The sequence below is a fragment of the Pleurodeles waltl genome, chromosome 1_1, assembly GCF_031143425.1.
Source record: "Pleurodeles waltl isolate 20211129_DDA chromosome 1_1, aPleWal1.hap1.20221129, whole genome shotgun sequence".
Classification (NCBI taxonomy): domain Eukaryota; kingdom Metazoa; phylum Chordata; class Amphibia; order Caudata; family Salamandridae; genus Pleurodeles; species Pleurodeles waltl.
Genome location: NC_090436.1, coordinates 13478318 through 13504465, shown reverse-complemented (window position 1 = coordinate 13504465; position 26148 = coordinate 13478318). Strand labels below are relative to the sequence as shown.

General features: G+C 52.4%; 1 protein-coding gene across 5 annotated transcripts in view; it reads left to right on the top strand.

The window, feature by feature from the left end:
• Nucleotides 1-26148, top strand: part of LOC138253400 (nucleophosmin-like) — a 214614-nt gene that overhangs the window by 100554 nt on the left and 87912 nt on the right. The gene's annotated exons all lie outside the window — the stretch shown is intronic.

Sequence of the window (26148 nt, the reverse complement as noted above, 5' to 3'; positions counted from 1 at the left end):
TGAAAATCCTAAATTATTGAGGTGGTCCATATCCCTACACTGAATGGACTATACAGTGGAACATAGACCTGGGAGTACCCACTCCAATGCAGATGGACTCTCCAGATATTTCCACTTAGACAATGAAGACTCATCAGGTCATGGCTAGTCTTATTGTCCTTCGTTTGGGGGGGGGTTGTGTAGGAAAGTACCATCTTGACTGGCATGTTACCCCCATTTTTCACTGTACATATGTTGTTTTAGTTGTATGTGTCACTGGGACCCTGCCAGCCAGGGCCCCAGTGCTCATAAGTGTGCCTGATTGTGTTACCTGTGTTATGACTAACTGTCTCACTGGGGCTCTGCTAATCAGAACCTCAGTGGTTATGCTCTCTCATTTCTTTCAAATTGTCACTAACAGGCTAGTGACCAATTTTACCAATTTACATTGGCTTACTGGAACACTCTTATAATTCCCTAGTATATGGTACTGAGGTACCCAGGGTATTGGGGTTCCAGGAGATCCCTATGGGCTGCAGCATTTCTTTTGCCACCCATAGGGAGCTCTGACAATTCTTACACAGGCCTGCCACTGCAGCCTGAGTGAAATAACGTCCACGTTATTTCACAGCCATTTTACACTGCACTTAAGTAACTTATAAGTCACCTATATGTCTAACCTTTACCTGGTAAAGGTTGGGTGCTAAGTTACTTAATGTGTGGGCACCCTGGCACTAGCCAAGGTGCCCCCACATTGTTCAGGGCCAATTCCCCGGACTTTGTGAGTGCGGGGACACCATTACACACGTGCACTACATATTGGTCACTACCTACATGTAGCTTCACAATGGTAACTCCGAATATGGCCATGTAACATGTCTATGATCATGGAATTGCCCCCTCTATGACGTCACCTGGTGGCACTGGCCACTCAGAGCAGTCCAGTGTGCCAGCAGCACCTCTGTTTCCAAGATGGCAGAGGTCTGGAGCACACTGGAGGAGCTCTGGACACCTCCCAGGGGAGGTGCAGGTCAGGGGAGTGGTCACTCCCCTTTCCTTTGTCCAGTTTCGCGCCAGAGCAGGGGCTAAGGGGTCCCTGAACCGGTGTAGACTGGCTTATGCAGAATTGGGCACCTCTGTGCCCAACAAAGCATTTCCAGAGGCTGGGGGAGGCTACTCCTCCCCTGCCTTCACACCATTTTCCAAAGGGAGAGGGTGTCACACCCTCTCTCAGAGGAAGTTCTTTGTTCTGCCATCCTGGGCCAGGCCTGGCTGGACCCGAGGAGGGCAGCTGCCTGTCTGAGGGGTTGGCAGCAGGTGCAGTGAAACCCCAGGAAGGGCAGTTTGGCAGTACCAGGGTCTGTGCTACAGACCACTGGGATCATGGGATTGTGCCAACTATGCCAGGATGGCATAGAGGGGGCAATTCCATGATCATAGACATGTTACATGGCCATATTCGGAGTTACCATTGTGAAGCTACATATAGGTAGTGACCTATATGTAGTGCACGCGTGTAATGGTGTCCCCGCACTCACAAAGTTCAGGGAATTGGCTCTGAACAATGTGGGGGCACCTTGGCTAGTGCCAGGGTGCCCACACACTAAGTAACTTTGCACCTAACCTTTACCAGGTAAAGGTTAGATATATAGGTGACTTATAAGTTACTTAAGTGCAGTGTAAAATGGCTGTGAAATAACGTGGACGTTATTTCACTCAGGCTGCAGTGGCAGGCCTGTGTAAGAATTGTCAGAGCTCCCTATGGGTGGCAAAAGAAATGCTGCAGCCCATAGGGATCTCCTGGAACCGCAATACCCTGGGTTCCTCAGTACCATATACTAGGGAATTATAAGGGGGTTCCAGTAAGCCAATGTAAATTGGTAAAAATGGTCACTAGCCTGTTAGTGACAATTTGGAAAGAAATGAGAGAGCATAACCACTGAGGTTCTGATTAGCAGAGCCTCAGTGAGACAGTTAGTCACTACACAGGTAACACATTCAGGCACACTTATGAGCACTGGGGCCCTGGGTTACCAGGGTCCCAGTGACACATACAACTAAAACAACATATATACAGTGAAAAATGGGGGTAACATGCCAGGCAAGATGGTACTTTCCTACACAACCCCCCCCCCAAACGAAGGACAATAAGACTAGCCATGACCTGATGAGTCTTCATTGTCTAAGTGGAAATATCTGGAGAGTCCATCTGCATTGGAGTGGCTACTCCCAGGTCTATGTTCCACTGTATAGTCCATTCCCTGTAGGGATATGGACCACCTCAACAATTTAGGATTTTCAACTTTCATTTGTTTTAGCCAAAGTAGAGGTTTGTGGTCTGTCTGAACAATGAAGTGAGTACCAAACAGGTATGGCCTCAACTTCTTCAGAGCCCAGACCACAGCAAAGGCCTCCCTCTCAATGGCAGACCAACGCTTTTCTCTAGGGGTCAACCTTCTACTAATAAAAGCAACAGGTTGATCCTGGCCCTCAGAATTAAGTTGTGATAGGACTGCCCCTACTCCTAATTCAGATGAATTTTTTAGAGTAACAAGGGCTTTTCAGGACAGGTGCAGAGCACATGGCCTGCTTCAGCTCCTCAAAAGCTTTCTGACAGTTTGCTGTCCATAATACCTTTTTAGGCATTTTCTTGGATGTGAGGTCATTAAGAGGGGCTGCAATGGAGCCATAGTTCTTAATGAACCTCCTGTAATACCCAGTGAGGCCTAGGAAGGCTCTCACCTGAGTCTGAGTGGTAGGGGGAACCCAATCAATAATTGTTTGGATTTTCCCCTGAAGTGGTGCAATCTGTTCCCCACCAACAAGGTGTCCCAGATAAACCACCTTACCCTGCCCTATCTGGCACTTTGAAGCCTTGATAGTGAGGCCTGCCTCTTGCAGGGCCTCCAAAACTTTCCATAGGTGGACCAGGTGATCATCCCAGCTGGAGCTAAAGACAGCTATATCGTCCAAATATGCTGCACTGAAAGCTTCCAGCCCTTGCAGGACTGTGTTCACCAACCTCTGAAAAGTGGCCGGTGCATTTTTCAAACCAAAAGGCATTACAGTAAACTGGTAATGTCCTCCAATGGTAGAAAATGCAGTCTTAGGTTTAGCATCTTCTGATAATTTGATCTGCCAATACCCTGCAGTCAAATCAAAAGTGCTTAGATACTTGGCAGATGCCAGTGTATCTATAAGCTCATCTGCCCTGGGTATAGGGTGAGCATCAGTTTTGGTTACCAAGTTGAGACCTCTATAGTCTACACAAAACAGCATTTCCTTCTTTCCATCTTTAGAATTGGGTTTTGGTACCAGTACCACAGGAGAAGCCCATGGACTGTCAGAGTGCTCAACCACTCCTAGTTCCAACATTTTCTGAACTTCTTGCTTTATGCAGTCCCTGACATGGTCAGGCTGCCTATAGATCTTACTTTTGACAGGTAAACTGTCTCCAGTATCTATAGTGTGCTCACACCAAGAAGTGGTACCTGGCACAGTAGAGAAGAGTTCAGAGAATTGATCTAGGAGATTTATGCAATTATCTTTCTGCTCAGCAGTAAGACAATCAGCCAAAACTACACCTTCCACAAGAGCATCTTGTTCTGTGGAAGAGAAGAGATCAGGTAGAGGATCACTGTCTTCTTCCTGTCCCTCATCAGTTGCCTTGAGCAGGGTGAGATCAGCCCTGTCATAGTAGGGTTTCAGGCGGTTGACATGGAGCACCCTAAGGGGACTCCTGGCAGTGCCTAAGTCAACCAAGTAGGTGACTTCACCCTTCTTTTCAACAATTGTGTGGGGTCCACTCCATTTATCTTGGAGTGCTCTTGGGGCCACAGGCCACACTTTCTGCCCTGGTTGGTACTGAACCAAAACAGCCTTCTGATCATGCCATTGCTTCTGGAGCTCTTGGCTGGCCTGAAGGTTTTTACTGGCCTTTTTCATGTACTCAGCCATCCTTGATCTGAGGCCAAGTACATAATCCACAATATCCTGCTTAGGAGCTTTTAAAGGTTGTTCCCAACCCTCCTTTACAAGTGTGAGTGGACCCCTAACAGGGTGTCCAAAAAGAAGTTCAAAGGGGCTGAAGCCCACTCCTTTCTGGGGTACCTCCCTGTAGGCAAAAAGGAGGCATGGTAGAAGGATATCCCATCTCCTGCGGAGTTTTTCAGGGAGACCCATAATCATGCCTTTGAGAGTTTTATTAAATCTCTCCACCAGTCCATTTGTTTGTGGATGATAGGGTGTTGTGAACTTGTACGTTACACCACACTCCTTCCACATGGCCTTTAAGTATGGAGACATGAAATTGCTTCCTCTGTCTGATACTACTTCCTTTGGGAAGCCCACCCTGGAAAATATTCCCAGGAGGGCCTTTGCCACTGCAGAGCTGTAGTGGTCCTTAAAGGAATAGCTTCAGGATATCTTGTGGCATGGTCCACTACCACTAAGATAAACCTATTGCCTGAAGCAGTAGGAGGGTCAAGGGGGCCAACTATGTCAACCCCTACCCTTTCAAAGGGAACCCCAACCACAGGCAGTGGGATAAGGGGTGCCTTTGGGGTGCCACCTGTCTTGCCACTGGCTTGACAGGTTTCACAGGACTTACAAAATTCCTTTGTGTCCTCAGACATCCTAGGCCAATGAAACAATGGAACCAATCTGTCCCAAGTTTTCATTTGACCCAGGTGCCCAGCTAGGGGAATGTCATGTGCCAGTGTTAGGAGGAACTTTCTGTACTCCTGAGGAATCACTAATCTCCTGGCAGCTCCAGGTTTAGGATCCCTATGCTCAGTGTACAAGAGGTTGTCCTCCCAGTAAACTCTGTGAGAGTCACTGACATCCCCATTAGCCTGTTTGACAGCTTGCTGTCTGAGACCCTCTAATGTGGGACAGGTTTGCTGTGCCACACTCAGCTCCTCTCTGGCAGGCCCCCCTTCACCCAAAAGCTCACCAGTGTCTGCTTCCAGCTCCTCTGGTGTAGGTTCTGCACAGGGAGGGAATTCTTCTTCCTCAGAAGTAGAATCCACTGTAGAGGGAGGGATAGTAGGAAGTGGTTTGCTTCTACTAGCCCTAGCTTTAGGGAGCACTTGGTCCATTGTTCCAGGATCCAAGCTTCCCTGTCCTTTTTGCTTTTTGGCCTGAGCCCTTGTCAAAGCAAAAATATGCCCTGGGATGCCCAGCATTGCTGCATGGGCCTCCAACTCCACATCTGACCAAGCTGATGTCTCCAAATCATTCCCTAATAGACAGTCTACAGGTAAATCTGAAGCTACCACAACTTTCTTTGGACCAGTTACCCCCCCCCAGTTGAGATTTACAACAGCCATGGGGTGGCTTTGTGTTATGTTGTGAGCATCGGTTACTTGGTACTGGTGTCCAAGTATGTGTTGTTCAGGGTGCACCAGTTTCTCAATCACCATTGTGACACTGGCACCTGTGTCCCTGTAGGCCTGGACCTCAACACCATTTATTAGGGTTAGTTGCTTGTACTTCTCCAAGTTATGGGGGCAAGCAACCAAAGTGGCTAAATCAATAGCCCCTTCAGAGACTAAAGTAGCCTCTGTGGTCTCCCTAATCAGACCAACCCCAACTAAGTTACCAAAAGTGAGCCCAGCTACTCCCTTGGATTGGCTATTAGTAGGTTTGCTCCCACCACCACTGCTATTAGTAGGGACACTAGGTGTAGCAGTAGGGGTTGTAGTGGTAGGAGCAGTGGTGCCTTTCTTTGGACAACTGGGATCTGTTGTCCAATGGCCTTTTATTTTACATAAATAGCACCATGGTTTCTTTTCCTTGTTCTGATTAAAGGAGGATTTGGACCCACCACCCCCACCAGAGTGTTTTTGTGGGCCTGATGAAGACTCATTTTTAGATTTGTCCCCACCCTTGTCAGAAGACTTACCATCCTTCTTTTTGTTGCCATCTTTGTCACCCCCTGTATGAACTTTTCTGTTCACTCTTGTTCTGACCCATTTGTCTGCCTTCTTTCCCAATTCTTGGGGAGAGGTCAGATCAGAGTCCACCAAGTACTGGTGCAACAAATCAGACACACAATTATTAAGAATATGCTCTCTCAGGATCAAGTTATACAGGCTGTCATAATCAGTAACTTTACTGCCATGTAACCACCCCTCCAAGGCCTTCACTGAATGGTCAATGAAATCAACCCAGTCTTGTGAAGACTCCTTTTTGGTCTCTCTGAACTTTATCCTGTACTGTTCAGTGGTTAAGCCATAACCATCCAGGAGTGCATTCTTAAGAACTTGGAAATTATTAGCATCATTTTCTTTCACAGTAAGGAGCCTATCCCTACCTTTTCCACTAAATGATAGCCATAGGATAGCAGCCTACTGCCTTTGAGGGACATCCTGTACAGCACAGGCCCTCTCAAGTGCAGCAAACCACTTGTTAATGTCATCCCCCTCCTTATAAGGGGGAACTATCTTGTGCAGATTCCTGGAATCATGCTCTTTTGCAGGATGACTATGGGGAATACTGCTGCTGCCACCATTCGTATCTAAACCCAACTTCTGTCTTTCCTTCTCTAATTCAAAAGACTGTCTATCCAAATCCAGCTGTTGCTTTTTAAGCTTCAGTCTGGTTTGTTCCACCCTCAACTTATTGAGCTCCCTCTCTAACATTCTGTCATCAGGGTTGGTGGGAGGGACATTTCTAGAAACAGAGCTATGATGGGAATGAACAGAAGGAGACCTGTCCCTTACAGAAGCCAACTTAACAGCTTGGTTTACAGAAACATTACTACCAGTATGGTGAGAATAAATGCTTTTGCTATGATGTGAGACAACACTATTTCTATGGTGTGGCTCATCATCATTACCATCTATGCTAGATTGTCTAGTAATGGGCAGGCTATGAAGTTTCTTTCCTGAATCTTTTCCTGGGGGAGTCCCTGAATCAGATTGAGAACTATTAGGTACTTTTTCAACAGATGAGGCACCTATGGCCTTATCCTGTTCTCTAAGCATGTTAAGTAACAGTTCCAAGGAAGGATTCTTCCCTACACTCAAACCTCTCTCTATACAGAGACTCCTTGCTCTTTTCCAGCTAAGGTTGTCATATGCAAGTTTGGACAGATCAACATTTTGGCCTGTGCCAGACATTTTTTAGAGAGAGTTAAAGTGATAGAAAAAGAGAAAAAAGTTTTCAGAACTTTTTAGAAAGACAGAAAAAAACTTTTTAAACTTTTAAGAACTTTTTGAAAGTTTAGAAGTACTTTTCAGCACTTAGAAAAGAGTGAAAAGAGGAAATGCTAAACTTTTTGGCTATGTGTATATACACTGACCTTGTTTTGTATATTTTTCTACTATGAAAAGTACAATGACAAGAGTGGTAAGTAGTCTCAAGCACTTATCCCACCACTGCACAACCAATGTAGGAGGCTGGACTGGCTTGTAGTGAGTACCAAGGGGTACTTGCACCTTGCACCAGGCCCAGTTATCCCTTATTAGTGTATAGGGTGTCTAGCAGCTTAGGCTGATAGATAATGGTAGCTTAGCAGAGCAGCTTAGGCTGAACTAGGAGACGTGTGAAGCTACTACAGTACCACTTAGTGTCATATGCACAATATCATAAGAAAACACAATACACAGTTATACTAAAAATAAAGGTACTTTATTTTTATGACAATATGCCAAAGTATCTTAGAGTGTACCCTCAGTGAGAGGATAGGAAATATACACAAGATATATATACACAATAGCAAAAATATGCAGTATAGTCTTAGAAAACAGTGCAAACAATGTATAGTTACAATAGGATGCAATGGGGAAACATAGGGATAGGGGCAACACAAACCATATACTCCAAAAGTGGAATGCGAACCACGAATGGACCCCAAACCTATGTGACCTTGTAGAGGGTCGCTGGGACTATTAGAAAATAGTGAGAGTTAGAAAAATAACCCTCCCCAAGACCCTGAAAAGTGAGTGCAAAGTGCACTAAAGTTCCCCTAAGGACAAAGAAGTCGTGTTAGAGGAATAATGCAGGAAAGACACAAACCAGCAATGCAACAACTGTGGATTTCCAATCTAGGGTACCTGTGGAACAAGGGGACCAAGTCCAAAAGTCACAAGCAAGTCGGAGATGGGCAGATGCCCAGGAAATGCCAGCTGCGGGTGCAAAGAAGCTTCTACTGGACAGAAGAAGCTGAGGTTTCTGCAGGAACGAAAAGGGCTAGAGACTTCCCCTTTGGTGGACGGATCCCTCTCGCCGTGGAGAGTCGTGCAGAAGTATTTTCCCGCCGAAAGAACGCCAGCAAGCCTTGCTAGCTGCAAATCGTGCGTTTGGCGTTTTTGGACGCTGCTGGGGCCCAGGAGGGACCAGGAGGTCGCAAATTGGACCTGAAGAGAGAGGGGACGTCGAGCAAGACAAAGAGCCCTCACTGAAGCAGGTAGCACCCGGAGAAGTGCCAGAAACAGGCACTACGAGGATGCGTGAAACGGTGCTCGCCGAAGTTGCACAAAGGAGTCCCACGTCGCCGGAGACCAACTTAGAAAGTCGTGCAATGCAGGTTAGAGTGCCGTGGACCCAGGCTTGGCTGTGCACAAAGGATTTCCGCCGGAAGTGCACAGGGGCCGGAGTAGCTGCAAAGTCGCCGTTCCCAGCAATGCAGCCCAGCGAGGTGAGGCAAGGACTTACCTCCACCAAACTTGGACTGAAGAGTCACTGTACCGTGGGGGTCACTTGGACAGAGTCGCTGGATTCGAGGGACCTCGCTCGTCGTGCTGAGAGGAGACCCAAGGGACCGGTAATGCAGCTTTTTGGTGCCTGCGGTTGCAGGGGGAAGATTCCGTCGACCCACGGGAGATTTCTTCGGAGCTTCTGGTGCAGAGAGGAGGCAGACTACCCCCACAGCATGCACAAGCAGGAAAACAGTCGAGAAGGCGGCAGGATCAGCGTTACAGAGTTGCAGTAGTTGTCTTTGCTACTATGTTGCAGGTTTGCAGGCTTCCAGCGCGGTCAGCAGTCGATTCCTTATCAGAAGGTGAAGAGAGAGATGCAGAGGAACTCGGCTGAGCTCATGCATTCGTTATCTAAAGTTTCCCCAGAGACAGAGACCCTAAATAGCCAGAAAAGAGGGTTTGGCTACCTAGGAGAGAGGATAGGCTACTAACACCTGAAGGAGCCTATCAGCAGGAGTCTCTGACGTCACCTGGTGGCACTGGCCACTCAGAGCAGTCCAGTGTGCCAGCAGCACCTCTGTTTCCAAGATGGCAGAGGTCTGGAGCACACTGGAGGAGCTCTGGACACCTCCCAGGGGAGGTGCAGGTCAGGGGAGTGGTCACTCCCCTTTCCTTTGTCCAGTTTCGCGCCAGAGCAGGGGCTAAGGGGTCCCTGAACCGGTGTAGACTGGCTTATGCAGAATTGGGCACCTCTGTGCCCAACAAAGCATTTCCAGAGGCTGGGGGAGGCTACTCCTCCCCTGCCTTCACACCATTTTCCAAAGGGAGAGGGTGTCACACCCTCTCTCAGAGGAAGTTCTTTGTTCTGCCATCCTGGGCCAGGCCTGGCTGGACCCCAGGAGGGCAGCTGCCTGTCTGAGGGGTTGGCAGCTGCAGCAGCTGCAGTGAAACCCCAGGAAGGGCAGTTTGGCAGTACCAGGGTCTGTGCTACAGACCACTGGGATCATGGGATTGTGCCAACTATGCCAGGATGGCATAGAGGGGGCAATTCCATGATCATAGACATGTTACATGGCCATATTCGGAGTTACCATTGTGAAGCTACATATAGGTAGTGACCTATATGTAGTGCACACGTGTAATGGTGTCCCCGCACTCACAAAGTTCAGGGAATTGGCTCTGAACAATGTGGGGGCACCTTGGCTAGTGCCAGGGTGCCCACACACTAAGTAACTTTGCACCTAACCTTTACCAGGTAAAGGTTAGACATATAGGTGACTTATAAGTTACTTAAGTGCAGTGTAAAATGGCTGTGAAATAACGTGGACGTTATTTTACTCAGGCTGCAGTGGCAGGCCTGTGTAAGAATTGTCAGAGCTCCCTATGGGTGGCAAAAGAAATGCTGCAGCCCATAGGGATCTCCTGGAACCCCAATACCCTGGGTACCTCAGTACCATATACTAGGGAATTATAAGGGTGTTCCAGTAAGCCAATGTAAATTGGTAAAAATGGTCACTAGCCTGTTAGTGACAATTTGGAAAGAAATGAGAGAGCATAACCACTGAGGTTCTGATTAGCAGAGCCTCAGTGAGACAGTTAGTCACTACACAGGTAACACATTCAGGCACACTTATGAGCACTGGGGCCCTGGGTTACCAGGGTCCCAGTGACACATACAACTAAAACAACATATATACAGTGAAAAATGGGGGTAACATGCCAGGCAAGATGGTACTTTCCTACAACCGTTTCACTCCACTTCGTAGTGCATGTTCCGGCACTTCTGCGGGTGCTGCATGCTTCTGAGAGTACTCGTTGTCTTGCTCGACGCCCCCTCTGTCCCCAGACGCAATTGGCGACATCCTGGTCCCTCCTGGGCCACAGCAGCATCCAAAAACCCTAACCGCACGATTTGCAGCTAGCAAGGCTTGTTGGCGGTCTTTCTTCAGGAAAACACTTCTGCACGACTCTCCACGGCGTGGGGGATCCGTCCTCCATAGGGGAAGTTCCTAGCCCTTGTCGTTCCTGCAAAAACTTCAGCTTCTACTGTCCAGTAGCAGCTTCTTTGCATCCACAGCTGGCATTTCCTGGGCATCTGCCCATCTCCGACTTGCTTGTGACTTTTGGACTTGGTCCCCTTGTTCCACAGGTACCCTCGACTGGAAATCCATCGTTGTTGCATTGCTGGTTTGTGTCTTTCCTGCAGAATTCCCCTATCACGACTTCTATGTCCTTTGGGGAACTTTAGTGCACTTTGCACTCACTTTTCAGGGTCTTGGGGAGAGCTATTTTTCTAACCCTTACTATTTTCTAATAGTCCCAGCGACCCTCTACAAGGTCACATAGGTTTGGGGTCCATTCGTGGTTCGCATTCCACTGTTGGAGTATATGGTTGGTGTTGCCCCTATCCCTATGTGTCCCCATTGCATCCTATTGTAACTATACATTGTTTGCACTGTTTTCTAATACTATTACTGCATATTTTGGTATTGTGTACATATATATTGTGTATATTTGCTATCCTCATACTGAGGGTACTCACTGAGATACTTTTGGCATATTGTCATAAAAATAAAGTACCTTTATTTTTAGTATATCTGTGTATTGTGTTTTCTTATGATATTGTGCATATGACACTTGTGGTACTGTAGGAGCTTTACTCGTCTCCTAGTTCAGCCTAAGCTGCTTTACTAAGCTACCATTATCTATCAGCCTAAGCTGCTAGACACCCTGTACACTAATAAGGGATACCTGGGCCTGGTGCAAGGTGTAAGTACCCCTTGGTACTCACTACAAGCCAGTCCAGCCTCCTACAGTGTGCAAGTGGTAGGCCAGCAGTCTGGCTGTATGAGTGCATGGTAAACATTGTTTAAGTGTAGGGTGAGCTTTCTGCCTGTGTGAGAACAGTGTGAGTTCAGGGAGAACAGTGTAAGTATAGGGCGAGCAATCTGCCTGTGTGCGTGCAGGGTGAACTATGTGTAAGTATTAGTGCAGGGTGAGTGCAAGGTTAACAGTGTATAAGTGTAGGCAAGTGGTGAGCATGTGTGAGCGCAGGGTGTGACCTGTGTGTGCTTGGTCAACGGTGTGTAAGTGTAGGGCGAGCAGTCTGCTTGTATGAGTGCAGAGAGAGCTGTGTGAGTGCAGATTGAACACTAAGGCCCTCTTTATGATTTCGGCGGTCACCGCAGCGCACATACCTATTATGACCCATGGCGGCTCTCCACCAGAAATTGGGCGGAGAACCACCAGCAGCCATACTGCACCACCGCGTCATCCAAACACCACCACGCCCATTACGAATCAATAATAGGCATGGCGGTGTCTGGTGACGGGGCGCTGCTGGCGGAGCAGGCCCCAAGGATCCCATTCCCTCCCGGACGAGCGCCAGGAACAGGTTAGTGCCTGTCCGAGAGGGGAGGGGGTGGGGGAGGTTAAGAGTGTTGTGTGCATGCATGGTGGTGTGCGTCTGTGAATGGTGGGGTGGGTGTCTGTGCGTGCGCGCGTGTAAGTGTGTGGATGTGTGTGAATGGGTGCATGTATGAATGCGGGTGTTTGTGTGCGTGCATGTAAGTGTGTGGATGTGTGTAAATGGGTGCGTGTATGGATAGGGGGTGGGGTCGTGTGTGAGTGTTAGTGTGTGTGTATGTTTGCGTGAATGCGTGCATACATTTGTGAGTGTGCATGAGTGATTGCATGTTTAGATGGAGGAGGGGGCTTTGGGGGTATTTTTACAGGGGTGGGAGAGGGGTGTGGGGGTCGGGGGCTACACGGGAGTTGAGGTAGGGGGGTGTTGGGGTCTGTTTGGGGGGCTCGGGGGTCTCTACTGGCTTGGGTGACGGGGGAGGGACTGTGGCTGTTGGGGGGAGTGGGGAGAGTCGCATACTGGTGACAGGAATGCAAATTCCTGTTGCCAGTATCCTTTCAGCCAGGGATTTTCCTGTGGGGTTGCCGCCAGGCAATCTGTGGCGGTATGGAGACTCATTATACTGTGGATAGTCTGAGGTGGACTCAAGCTACCAAGGTGGTTCACCTTCGCCCCGGCGGTCTGACCGCCATGGCGGTATGTGCTGTGAACTGGTTGCTTTGCAGCCTGTTCACCGTCGTGTTCATAATATGGTGGTCCAGCACCGCCACGCCGTCGGCAGAGATACTGCCAGCGTGGCGGTGCTGGACCACCATGTTCATAATGAGGGCCTAAGTGTAGGGCGATCAGTGCATCTGTATGATTGCAGAGTGCGAGCTGTGAGTGCAAGGTGAGAGCTGTGTGAGTGCAGAGTGAATAGTGTAAGTGTAGGGAGAGCTCTGCATCTGTATTAAATGCAAGGTGAGAGCTGTGTGCGTGCAGAGTGAACAATGTGTAATGGCTGGGCGTGCGGTGCATCTGTATGAGTGCAGTGTGAGAGCTGTGTGAGTGCATAGTGACCACTGTGTAAGTGTAGGGCAAGAGATGCACCTGTATGAGAGCAAAGTGAGAGCGGTGTGAGTGCAGAGTGAAGAGCGTGTAAGTGTAGGGTAAGCGCCTGTATGAGTGCAGTGAGAGAGCTGTGTGAGTGCACGGTGAACACCATAAGTGCAGGGCGAATGGTCCACCTGTATGAGTGCAGGGTGAGAGCTATGTGAGTGCAGAGTAAACAGTGTTTAAGTGTAGGGTGAACGGTGTGCCTATGAGTGCAGGAAGAGAGCTGTGTCAGTGCAGGGCGAACAGTGTGTAAATGTAGGGCGAGCCGTGCGCCTTTATGATTTCAGGGTGAACATTGTGTTAGTGTAGGGCGAGCGGTGCACCTGTGCGAGTGCAGGTTGAAGAATGCGTATGTGCAGGATGAGAGGTGTGTGAGTGCAGGTTAAACACCGTGTAAGTGTAGGGGGAGCGGTGCACCTGTGTGAGTGCAGGTTAAATAGTGCGTATGTGCTGGATGAGAGGTGTGTGAGTGCAGGTTAAAAACTGTGTAAGTGTAGAGCCAGCGGTGCACCTGTGTGAGTGCAGGTTGAATAGTGCGTATGTGCAGGATGAGAGGTGTGTGAGTGCAGGTTAAACACAGTGTAAGTGTAGTGCGAGCGGTGCACCTGTGTGAGTGCAGGTTGAATAGTGGGTATGTGCAGGATGAGAGGTGTGTGAGTGCAGGTTAAACACTGTTAGTGTAGGGCGAGCGGTGCATCTGTGTGAGTGCAGGTTGAATAGTGTATATGTGCAGGATGAGAGGTGTGTGAGTGCAGGTTAAACACTGTGTAAGTGTAGGGCGAGCGGTGCACCTGTGTGAGTGCAGGTTGAATAGCGCGTATGTGCAGGGCGAGTGGTCTGCCTGCATGAGTGCACAGTCAGCGCCACGCCTGCATGAGTGCAGCACTCATAACTTTGAATATGCTGGCATTGCTTTCTATGTATGTTCCTACTTTTGGGAACAAATGCTGTGTGCACCTGAAATGGAGTTCGATGGGACATGATCATGTAATGTCTGCCTGGAAAGTTCTTTATTCTTTACCAGCGAGAGGCATTTTTTAGGACCGTTTCTTCAGCATTTAGGGGGTCATTCTGACCTCGGCGGTAAAAGGCCCTTACCGCCGGTCAGAAGACCGCCATAACACCGCCGCGGCCGCGGTTAACCGCCACGGTCATTCTGACCCACAACGGCCAAACCTCCAAAATTCCGTCCTCCACTGCAGCCCGCCACATCAGCGGGCAGCGATAAACTGGAGATGACCAAACCTCCACCGTCACGCCAACAGAAATACGCCCATGCCATTACGACCCACGAATCCACGCGGCGGTCATTCAACCGCGGTATTCCATTGGCGGTACACACCGCCGCGGTCAGAATACACACACATCACCAAAACCCAGCCACATTGGACAATTTGAAATACACACACCTGATACACATACACACACCACTCCCACACAATCAACCAACTATAAAACACACACCCACATCACCCACAAACCCCTGCGACCAGAATTACTGAGAGAAGGAGAGAGAGACACAGCAGATAATCCAAAGCAAGACACACTGAGGCACACTACACCATCACACACACCACATAGTAGCACAAAGCACCACTCACCAACATACTTATCATCACATACACCACCCCACACCACACCCACACCACCCCATGGCACCCCAAAGGCACCCACGCTTTTCTGACCAAGAACTCCGGGTCATGGTGGAGGAAATCCTAAGAGTGGAACCCCAGCTCTTCGGCTCGCAGGTGCAGCACACCAGTATAGCTAGGAAGGCGGAGCTATGGCAGCGGATCGTGGACAGGGTCAACGCGGTGGGACAGCATCCCAGGAATAGGGAGGACATACGCAAAAGATGGAACGACCTACGGGGGAAGGTCCGATCGATGGTCTCCCGGCACAACATCGCGGTCCAGAAGACTGGCGGCGGACCCCCACCCACCCCTCCCGAATTCACATCGTGGGAGCAAGACGTCTTGAACATCCTGCATCCTCAGGGCCTCGCAGGAGTATCCGGAGGAATGGACTCTGGTAAGTCCAATCTCAACTACTATATCCCCCCCCACCCCACCAGCATGCCAACCCACACCCCCACCCTCACCCCCAACCCCCCAGCACACATCCTCCCTGACAATGTCTCACCAGCACAACCCACCCATCCCAACACCAACTCCTGCATGCCAACACAAATCATGGGCACCCATCACCTAAGCATGACCACTGCACTAACCCCCCCCCCCCAACTACCCTCACAACACCTTCCTCAAGGGAATGCCTGCACTGGGGGACAAGGGCACCCATAACACGCACGCTATTGCACACACAGAAACAATAACCAAACTCTCTTACCCCATGCAGGACCCGAACGACAACACACCAGCCAGGAGGGTCCAGAAGTGTCCATCCCACCCCCGGAACAGGCCCACACTGAGGATAGCAGCTCTGTCGACAGTGAACCTGATGACCAGCCCGGACCATCGGGGACCTCTGGGCAGTCGGTTCCCCTCAGGCAGCCACAGGCCACACCAGACCCGACCCCCTCTGCCAACACCAGCACAGCTCCCACCCAGCGGGCCCATGCCTCTGTCTCTAGGACAGCTCAATCAGCGGTGTGTCCGCCACTACAGGGCACCCAGGCTAACCCAACACCCCAACAACAACAGGGACCTGGGGGCAGTGGTAGCGGGCACACCGGCCAGGGGACAGAGGCCGGGGGAAACCGGGCAGCTCGGAGGGCTGCTGTGCGACAGGGGGGGGAGGAGAGGCCCAGGGAACCCACTCTCCAAGAGGCCCTCACCACCATCATGGGGGCATACCACCACTCTCAAGAAACGATGGCGACGGTACTGGCCAGGTTCACTGAGATCCAGGCACAGCAGGAAGAACGCTACATGGGGTTCAGGGAGGAGCTGAGAATCATCGGGACCGCAATGGGGACTATCGTCCTGGCCCTCCACAGGATAGAGGACGCGTTGCGGGACCATGGTGCACCACACAGGGCCCCTGTCACTAGGCCGGACCAGGAACAGCCTACCACCTCCGCCGGCGCTAGTGGACAGGAGGTCCCAACACCTCGACAGCCCCCCAGAACCCCACCTCCTGCTGAAGAACAACCACCCCGTAAGAGGAGCCTGAGACCAAAAAAAAAGACAGAGTAGGATGTCAAGACCCCCGCCAGCAGGACATACCCCCTCAAGTCTTCCCACTGTCCCACATTGCCACCCTGTCCAACCATGAACTGCCTATGCTCCATCCTTCCACAGGCAAAAGAACAATGCACCTGTGAGACTGAGAACTGGACTCTGCCATGGATATTCCTCCACCCCCACCCATCACCCTTAGAATCACATGTACCGATATCTAGCACTGTAAATAAATCACATTTTGCACACAAATCAGTTTTGAGTCATGCTGTATTATTAACAAATGTATTACATATTACTGTTCAATTTCTGTTCTGTCAATTAGTCATGACAACATACCAATGTCAATACGCTGTATTTCATGGGCGAACCAAGCAGAAGTCAGGTACTGAGTCAGACAGCACTGAGAAGGGAAGGGAAAGGCAAAAATCAATGAAAAACATCTGTGGGGAACTACAGAATGTACAGATGCAGGAGGCTATAAGCAATTGTGAAATGGCGTGGGTGATTCTTACCTGGGTGTTACTGGAAATACTGTTGTATCACTCTGTCCCTATTGTCTGTGTCGTCCTCAGAGTCTTCCTCCTCTTCACTCTCCACAGGCTCCACGGCTTCTACAACACCACCATCTGGACCATCCTCCTGCAGGAAAGGCACCTGGCGTCGCAAAGCCAGGTTGTGGAGCATACAGCACGCCACGATGATATGGCACACCTTCTTTGGTGAGTACATTAGGGATCCACCTGTCATATGCAGGCACCTAAATCTGGCCTTCAGGAGCCCAAAGGTTCGCTCAATCACCCTCCTAGTACGCCCATGGGCCTCATTGTACCGTTCCTCTGCCCTGGTCCTGGGATTCCTCACTGGGGTCAATAGCCACGGCAGGTTGGGGTAACCAGAGTCACCTATTAGCCACACACGCTGTCTCTGTAGCTGGTCCATCACATAGGGAATGCTGCTATTTCGCATCACATACGCGTCATGCACTGACCCAGGGAACTTGGCATTCACATGGGAGATGTACTGGTCAGCCAAACAGACCACCTGGATATTCATTGAATGGTAATTCTTCCTGTTCCTGTACACCTGTTCATCGTCATTTGGGGGGACTAAAGCCACATGGGTTCCATCAATTGCACCAATGATGTTGGGGATGTGTCCAAGGGCATAGAAATCAGCTTTCACTGTAGGCAAATCACCCTCCTCTGGGAAAATGATGTAGCTCCGCATGAGTTTCATCAGGGCAGACAACACTCTGGATAAGATCTTGGAAAACATAGGCTGAGACATCCCAGATGACATGGCCACTGTTGTCTGGAATGAGCCAGTTGCAAAGAAATGGAGGACAGACAGAACCTGCACCAGAGGGGGAATTCCTGTGGGTTGGCGGATGGGGGACATCAGGGCTGGCTCCAGCTGGGCACACAGTTCATGGATGGAGGCACGGTCAAGTCGGTATCGTAGTATTATATGGCGTTCTTCCATTGTCGACAGGTCCACCAGCGGCCGGTACACGCGAGGATTCCTCCTTCTCATCGCTAGTCACAGCGGACGGTGCCTAGGAAGGAGAATATGGAGTACAGAGTCAATCCACTCACAGGTACGTACAACACAGCTTGCACAGTACAGGTAAATGTATGGTTTGATATGTTTGTATGTGTGCCATTGCAAGGCCTAGGCCTGTGTGACGCATTAGAAATTAAGCCATGTGGGCCCTTGAAATGGCCGATGCCTGACCTGTGAAGTGGGACAATGGGATGTGAGGTCACTGCGCTGGCGGGGCGCACCGTGGCGGGAGGCGGTCGAAGACCGCTGTGCGAAGACGCATTGGTTAACATTGAAGCCTATGGGTTTCAGGAGCCAATGACGATGTGCGCCGGCGGTCGCGGGACACACCGCCGCGGTACGCACAGCCGCGGGCGTGACCGCCATTTTTTATCAGCTCAATCATTCGAGACCTGATCATCCACAGGAGAGGACCTATACTGCAAGTGCTGCTGTGAACTCGGTCTGGAAGTGACAATGGCTGCTGCGACTGGGGAAAGGGCCCCCGCCTTCAGTTCAGAAGAGTTGGAGAAGCTTGTGGACGGGGTCCTCCCCCAGTATGCGCAACTGTACGGTCCTCCAGACCAACAGGTGAGTACACTCAGTGCACATTGAATGGGTTATGCCTGTGTGGAGGGGGGGGATGTAAGTTGGTGGGGTGTGGAGGGAATGGGGAGTGCAAGGCACGACAGATGAGAGAATGGGAACCATGACAAGGTTGGGGAGGGGGGGGCATGTACTCCAAACATGCAGATATGTGACGGTTTCTCTTTCCCACCCTGTACATGTCAAACAGGTGAGCTCCCACCAGAAGATCGATATTTGACGTGCCATCGCCGAGGAAGTCCGGAACTTGGGGGTCCACAACAGACGGGGCACCCACTGCCGCAAGAGGTGGGAGGACATCCGCCGCGGAACGAGGAAGACCGCAGAAACACTGCTGGGGATGGCCTCCCGACCTAGGAGGGGTGCCAGTCGCACCATGACCCCCCTGATGTCCCGGATCCTGGCGGTGGCCTACCCTAATTTGGATGGGCGCTTGAGGACAGCACAGCAGACACAAGGGGGTGAGTATCCGCACATTCTCCCATCTGTATGCGCATTGGAGGCGTCTGGGGGGGGGGGGAGGAGGGCTGTGGGTGACATTAGGCCCGGGCGCTCTCTGTAGTGTAGTCCGCTCCCTTAGGCATGGCCCTGTGCCCCCGCTCCCCACCTCTGTAGGGTGCCAAGTGCAGCTACCCATGCTCCAGCATCACCCATGTGCGCGTGTGTTGTCCCTATACCTGTTTGCCTAGTCAGAGGTACTGAGTAGTGTACCCCAAGTTCGCGACTTAGTGCACGAGGCACCTGTGTCTGTCCTCTCCGCAAAGGGTATTGCTAAGGCATGCACTCAACTTTGTTTAATTTCTCCCCCCACCCTAAATCTTTGTCTTCTTGTGTTTTAGCATCATCCGGCGGAGGAGATTTGGCATCGGAGCAGGAGGGAGCTGCAGGTCACCAGGCCCCGGTGGGCACTGACACAGACACCGAGGGCACCAGTGATCCGGAGGGCGAGGGGAGCACCACAACGGGGGCCGGTGGAGACACCAGCGACACGGACACGTCCTCGTTTGGGAGCTCCCTGGCGGGGGCGGCACCATCTGTGCCCCCCGCAACAACAGGTACAGCCGCCACCCAGCGCACCAGCACCGCCCTCCCAGCAGCCCCTCAGTCTTCGCTCCGTGGCCGCTCGGCCAGGAAGGCGTGCGTCTCCTTCGCCCCAGGCACCTCAGCCCCTGCCTCTGTTACCCCTGCTGCCCTCAGTGCGGAGCTCATTGACCTGGTGAGGACGGTCATTGTTGGGCAGACTACCCTTCTGAATGCCATCCAGGGGGTGGAAAGGGAGGTGCATCGGAGCAATGCCTACCTGGAGGGCATTCATTCGGGTCAGGCTGCCCATCAACGAGCGTTCACTGCTCTGGCCTCAGCACTGACGGCAGCCATTGTCCCTGTCTCCAGTCTCCCTCTTCTCTCTGCCTCCACCCTTTCTCTGTCTCCTGTACCTCAACCTATCCCATCCACACCATCAGACCAGCCTGCACACACCTCAACACCCAAAGCCAGCTCATCCAAACATAAGCACCACAGAAAACACAAGCATTCACCCAAGCAACACACAGATGCAGACATATCAACAGTCACTACCACCTCTGTGTCCCCGTCCTCCTTGTCTCCCTCCTCCCTCCCTGTGACGTCTACACTCACACCTGCATGCACCCCAACATCAGCCAGTTCTTCCACCACCAGCAAACCCTCCACTACAGTCCGCACACCTGCAGTCACCACCCCCACTGGCATTTACACGTCCCCTGTGTCCTCTCCCACTGTGTCTGTCACCCCCTCTTCCAAGACACATAAACGCAGGCAGACACCCAAACAACAGCCAACCACCTCACCACAGCCTACGTCCCAGTCACCTGCACCCAAGGACAGCACACCTGGCTCTCATACAACCACATCCTCTTCCTCCACTTCTCTCACCACTACTCCTACCCCTTACCTTGGTCCCAAGAAAAATTACCTCTCCAGTTTTGACCTCTTTCCCTCCCCCGACCCACCCCCTCCAACTGGGAAAAGTCCCAAGGGCACCTCAGCCACCACCAGCCCAACTACTACAGTGCAAGTGGTGCATGGCATGTGGAGTCCACCCTTTGGCGGCAGTAACACTTCGGTGAGCAGCAAGGGGACAGCCAGCCCCCCCCCAGGCAAGAGGATTCGGAAATTGAAGGGCCGCCGTGAGTGGACAGAGACGGCTGCCCCCAAGGAGGTGACTCCGGCCACTTCACCGGCCACAGCAGCCAGGGGAGGCAAGGGCCCGAGAGCCCCATCTAAGGAGCGGAAGGACAGCAGGGCGGAGAGGACAACCATCAGGTGCGCGGAGCAGGAGGGCCCCACAAGCCCCATCCCGGCTGCAATGGACAACACCAAAGGGCCCAGGACTCACTCCCCGAAGGTGCCTGACACAGCACGGTCGGAGGGCGACTGAGCAGGGTGTCCAGGCCAGGTATGACTCCCTTGACATACTGCAAGAGCACCGCTGAAGAGGGCCCCGCCGTGAAGACCGGTACCGCTGAAGAGGGCCCCGCCGTGCAGAAGAGCACCGCTGAAGAGGGCCCCGCCGTGCAGAAGAGCACCGCTGAAGAGGGCCCCGCCGTGAAGACAGGTACCGCTGAAGAGGGCCCCGCCGTGAAGACCGGTACCGCTGAAGAGGGCCCCGCCGTGCAGAAGAGCACCGCTGAAGAGGGCCCCGCCGTGAAGACAGGTACCGCTGAAGAGGGCCCCGCCGTGCAGAAGAGCACCGCTGAAGAGGGCCCCGCCGTGAAGACAGGTACCGCTGAAGAGGGCCCCGCCGTTAAGACCGGTACCGCTGAAGAGGGCCCCGCCGTGAAGACCGGTACCGCTGAAGAGGGCCCAGCCGTGCAGAAGAGCACCGCTGAAGAGGGCCCCGCCGTGAAGACAGGTACCGCTGAAGAGGGCCCCGCCGTGCAGAAGAGCACCGCTGAAGAGGGCCCCGCCGTGAAGACAGGTACCGCTGAAGAGGGCCCGCCGTCTCAAGCACCGCTCCGCTGGGCCCTTCCTGTCAAGCACCGCTCCGCTGGGCCCTTCCTGTCAAGCACCGCTCCGCTGGGCCCCGCCGTCTCAAGCACCGCTCCGCTGGGCCCCGCCGTCTCAAGCACCGCTCCGCTGGGCCCTTCCTGTCAAGCACCGCTCCGCTGGGCCCCGCCGTCTCAAGCACTGCTCCGCTGGGCCCTTCCTGTCAAGCACCGCTCCGCTGGGCCCCGCCGTCTCAAGCACCGCTCCGCTGGGCCCTTCCTGTCAAGCACCGCTCCGCTGGGCCCCGCCGTCTCAAGCACCGCTCCGCTGGGCCCTTCCTGTCAAGCACCGCTGCGCTGGGCCCCGCCGTCTCAAACACCGCTCCGCTGGGCCCTTCCTGTCAAGCACCGCTCCGCTGGGCCCCGCCGTCTCAAGCACCGCTCCGCTGGACATCGCCATGTCATGCACCGCTGCGCTGGGTCCCGCCGTCTCAGGCACTGTTTATGGTTCACTGTGCCCACCATGCCTCCTCCTTGACCAGTGGACTCTGTAATCCACCTGAGAGACTGTGGCTTTGAACTCCCCAGGATGGTACAGTGGGCAATCCACCCACTGTAGAGACATTGAGAGACTGTGGCTTTGCACTCCCCAGGATGGTCCAGTGGGCAACCCACCCACTGCAGAGACTTGAGAGACTGTGGCTTTGCACTCCCCAGGATGGTCCAGTGGGCAACCCACCCACTGCAGAGACTTGAGAGACTGTGGCTTTGCACTCCCCAGGATGGTACAGTGGGCAACCCACCCACTGCAGAGACTTGAGAGACTGTGGCTTTGCACTCCCCAGGATGGTACAGTGGGCATGGTGGCTCCTCGTGGATCTGGCGTCGTGGACTCATGTGGCTGTGGTGGCCACCCCTTCCCTTCCCCCTGAGGTGCCTGTAGTTTTGACATCGGATGCCCCTGCAGTGTTCTCTCCAAAGGACTCAGGTCTCGTGTGTGGGCTTTGCCCTTGTTTCGCAGAACCTTGGCCCACGGACATGTTAGATTCGTAGGATGTGCAGGACTTGTTACTTCAGTGATACACTGATGTGTATATATTTTTGGTTTTGGAAATATTTTTCACGGTTGCTCAATTATTTCCAGGTGCTTTTTTTGAACATGAAAATTTATTCAAAATTTGGTTGTGTCATTGTATTTTTTAAGGGTGTTTGTGTGGTGTCACTGTGACTTCCTGCTCTGCATTGGTGTGTACATATTGGGGGGGTCGCATATGTATATGCCCGTAACCTTTCTTCCTCCCCCCTCCCGTGTGTCGTAGGAGCAGTACTCACCGTTGACGTCTGCGCCGGAGTTCGTACTCGTGGTAGATGAGCAGGTAGACGAGAGCAGGTATGATGTTCAATTCGGGTTCCTTGCTGTCCGGATTCCGCGTGGAGTGTCTCGAGGTGAGCGTTTTCCATTGGAAATGTCTGTTTCCGCCGTGTTTTTATCGGCGGTGCTCCCGCCCCGGAAAAGGTGGCGGATTGGTGGGTCGTGATAGGGTGGGCGGTACATTGTCTGCCGCCTGGCTGTTGGCGGTGACCGCCGCGATGTTTGTTTGTTCCGCCGTGGTGGTCAGAGTGTTAATGCGGCGGGCTGTGTTGGCGGTTCCCGCCAGGGTCAGAATTGCCTTTTTTTGACCGCCGGCCTGTTGGCGGGTTGGCCGCCGCTTTATCACCGACCGCCAGGGTTAGAATGACCCCCTTAATGTCTCCTCCAAAGTAGTCCAGTTCTACCTTCAGTGTGAAATATTGAAATATGTTTTTTGCTTTTTAATATATTTTTTATTAACATTTTACTTACAAACATTGATAGATCGGATACTGTTTTCATATTTTGCTTCTTTGCTCATACATGTTGATCATCATTACATTCAAGTGTTTTGAAGTATCTATATCTAGATAATAATAATAAGTCACACCTGGGTTAGGATGCCTCGAGCATGCAAACAATGAGTATTCCATAATCAGTTATTGTATAAAGTATCAGTTCAGTTCTATGTAAAACTATTTACATGATGGTGATGTGAGGTGTCTGTGCGGCATAATGTGGGAGGGGAGCCGGTGGGGTTAATTTATTTAGTTCCGTATTATTCCTAGGCTTTCCGATTCCCTCATTCTAAGGGGCGTAGTCTCAACATGTGGTTTGCGATGCACCGATGTCGTCATACTCAGACACCTTCAGAGCCTGTTGTGTTAGGGTCTGTCTCCCTCTCTCTTGTGCCTACTATGATTGATACGGGTCTCATCTCTTCAGTCGTTATTTAGCGCTTCTTTCCCCACTGTTCTAGGCTACAGGTCGTCAGTTTGTCTCTGGGGGAGTTCCTCTTTCACAGGCTCTTTGTTCCCACCTATCCAGTATTTCCTCCCAGTTAGGGGCAATGGGTTTCAGGCACATTCCCTTCAGCTCCTCACGTCTCAGCACCTGCAGTTCAACTTTAGCCCACCTTGTAACATCCCTTCTCCAGACCCCTAAAGGAGGGTTTTCAGGTGAACTCCACCCAAGGGCAATCTGCCTCCTATAAAGCACCAAGGCCAGGTCCAAGAATCGAGCCTTCACTGATCCAGCAGCTACACCGACGTGTAATCCCATCAGGCACACCGATGGAGTCAGGTTCAGTACGAGCCCCAGTAGCACTTCCAGCTCGTCCAGAACCTCTCCCCGGGCACGCCGGATCCCGGGGCACTGCCACAACATGTGGTCTAGGTCTGCATCAAGTTCATTACACCTGGGGCATGCTCTGGTTTCGCCCCTGTAAATGATGTTTAACCTATGTGGGGTGAGGTACGTCCTGTGTAAGTAATTATATTGTATGTAGCGTAACTACATACAAAGATACTATCTTTGGGTATGCTAGCGCTCTCTTCCAGGCCGATTCCGGCAAATCTTCACCTAGCATCTTTTCCCATCGTTCCCTTAGTGTCTGTAAGGAGACCATAGAGCATTCAACCTGAGCTCTATATAACTTAGCAGTCAGATGGGTCTCTTCACCCAGTGTCAGGAGGAGATGCAGGATGTTATGTACCTCAGGTTCTGCATTAACAGTGTCCCAAAGTGACTTTGTGCGGTGTGACAGATATTGATACGACAGGAACCTCCCACCTGGTACATTGTTCTTTTCAGTCATGTCAGTGAATGATCTCAATATGCCATCCTGAAAGAAGTCACCAACAGTCTTCACCCCGGCTCTCACCCAGATTCCCAGCCCGTGGCCCATCAATGATATATCCGGAGAGTCCTGCACCAGTACTGATAGTGGCAGGGCTGGTGAATAAGCTACTCCCACCCCCACTGTGTAGGGTCTTCCATCCTCTCTTTTTCGTTGTCCCTGGTAGTTTTACGATGCAGGGTTTTGTTTCTGGTCTTGCACCTGGTAGTCATCCGGGACATACAGTTTGTACTCTAGTTGCCCAACGGGTAAGGGGCTATTCAGCGCCTTGTCACAGTTGCCTGCAGATTCACCGCCGGACGTTCCGGGGTCTTATCGCCACGTTCTTCTGTGAGAGCTCTAATTGGGGGCGACCTGACCGGTGATCTCAGCTGGTTTCGGCCCACTCCTTTTCATACACGTTGATGCTGTGTGGCTGTCCCCAGGAGAACCATGACAACGGCTTGGGTATTTCTAATGGACGGGTGTTATTTCAAAAATTTTATGCATAGGAGGCTCTAACGTTCGTGATGATATATAGTGGGATGTTCCCCAACCGGAGGCCTTACCTTGGACAAAGTCGCGTGGCCACAAATAAGTCAGAGGTACCAGCTATGACCATCCACGAGAAGCCCTCTCCAAGTTCGTGTCTCTTAGTCAGTGTCAGAGGGACCCCCTGGGGCGACATCCAGCCGGGACAGTTCAGGATGTACCTCTGCAAGCCCGTATTCGCGGTCCACTGCCGCGCCGACAGCCCAGTGATCTCTGTCTCCAGCCCGGAGGCACGCCCCTATTCTCCGCAGCAGCCCAGGATAGGCCGCAGGCATCCATCCAAGGGCGCTCAAGCCACTGCCCACCATCTTCACCCCTGGCCCCCTCTAGGGTGACAGTCCACTGACCATGAGGGGCAAGAGGGGCCCGTCCGATTCTCCGGCAGCGCTGCGGGGCCCACCCCGTTCCAGCAGCCCACTCTGTCTCCTCTAGTTACACCCCAACGCCTATTGCCAGCTAGAGTGCTCCCCCAGGCTGGGTCACGATCTCCGTCTGGCTGGGCTCCCAGGGGCACCCTCTTCAATTCGCTGTCAGCACAGCGGTCCGCCACCGCGGCCGGGCAGGAGGGCCACGACCACCGCTCTGTGGGCCTCCAACAAGTCGGGCACGCACCGGAGGCCCCCGTCCAAACTTCGCCGCAGGCGTCCTTCGCAGCATGGCCGTGCCGCAGCGCAGCCTCGTCCAAGCCGGACCACTCCGTGTCCCAGGGTCCGCTCCCAGAGGCCTCCAAGCCGCCCCTAGTCCGATGCCCTGGGGCTGGCACCCCTCCGCGGGCCCCCGGCTCTGCCCCGGCCGGTCCACGTCATAGGTAGGCAAGGGCAACCCCCGGAGGCCCCGGCTCCAAGTAGCTGCGACGGCGGCAGTCCACCGATCAGTGGGGGCTGAGGGGACCACCCCCAACGCTCCAGAAGGCTCGGGCGAGCCGGCAACCTGCCGGAGCGCGATCCATCCCCACGGTGGGATCTCACCTCCGCAGCTCGGCGAAACGCCACAGCGCACCGCGGGTCCGTCCGGGCCGAGCCTCAGGCCACACCCGGGCCTGTTTTCTAAGGTCACTCGTGGGCG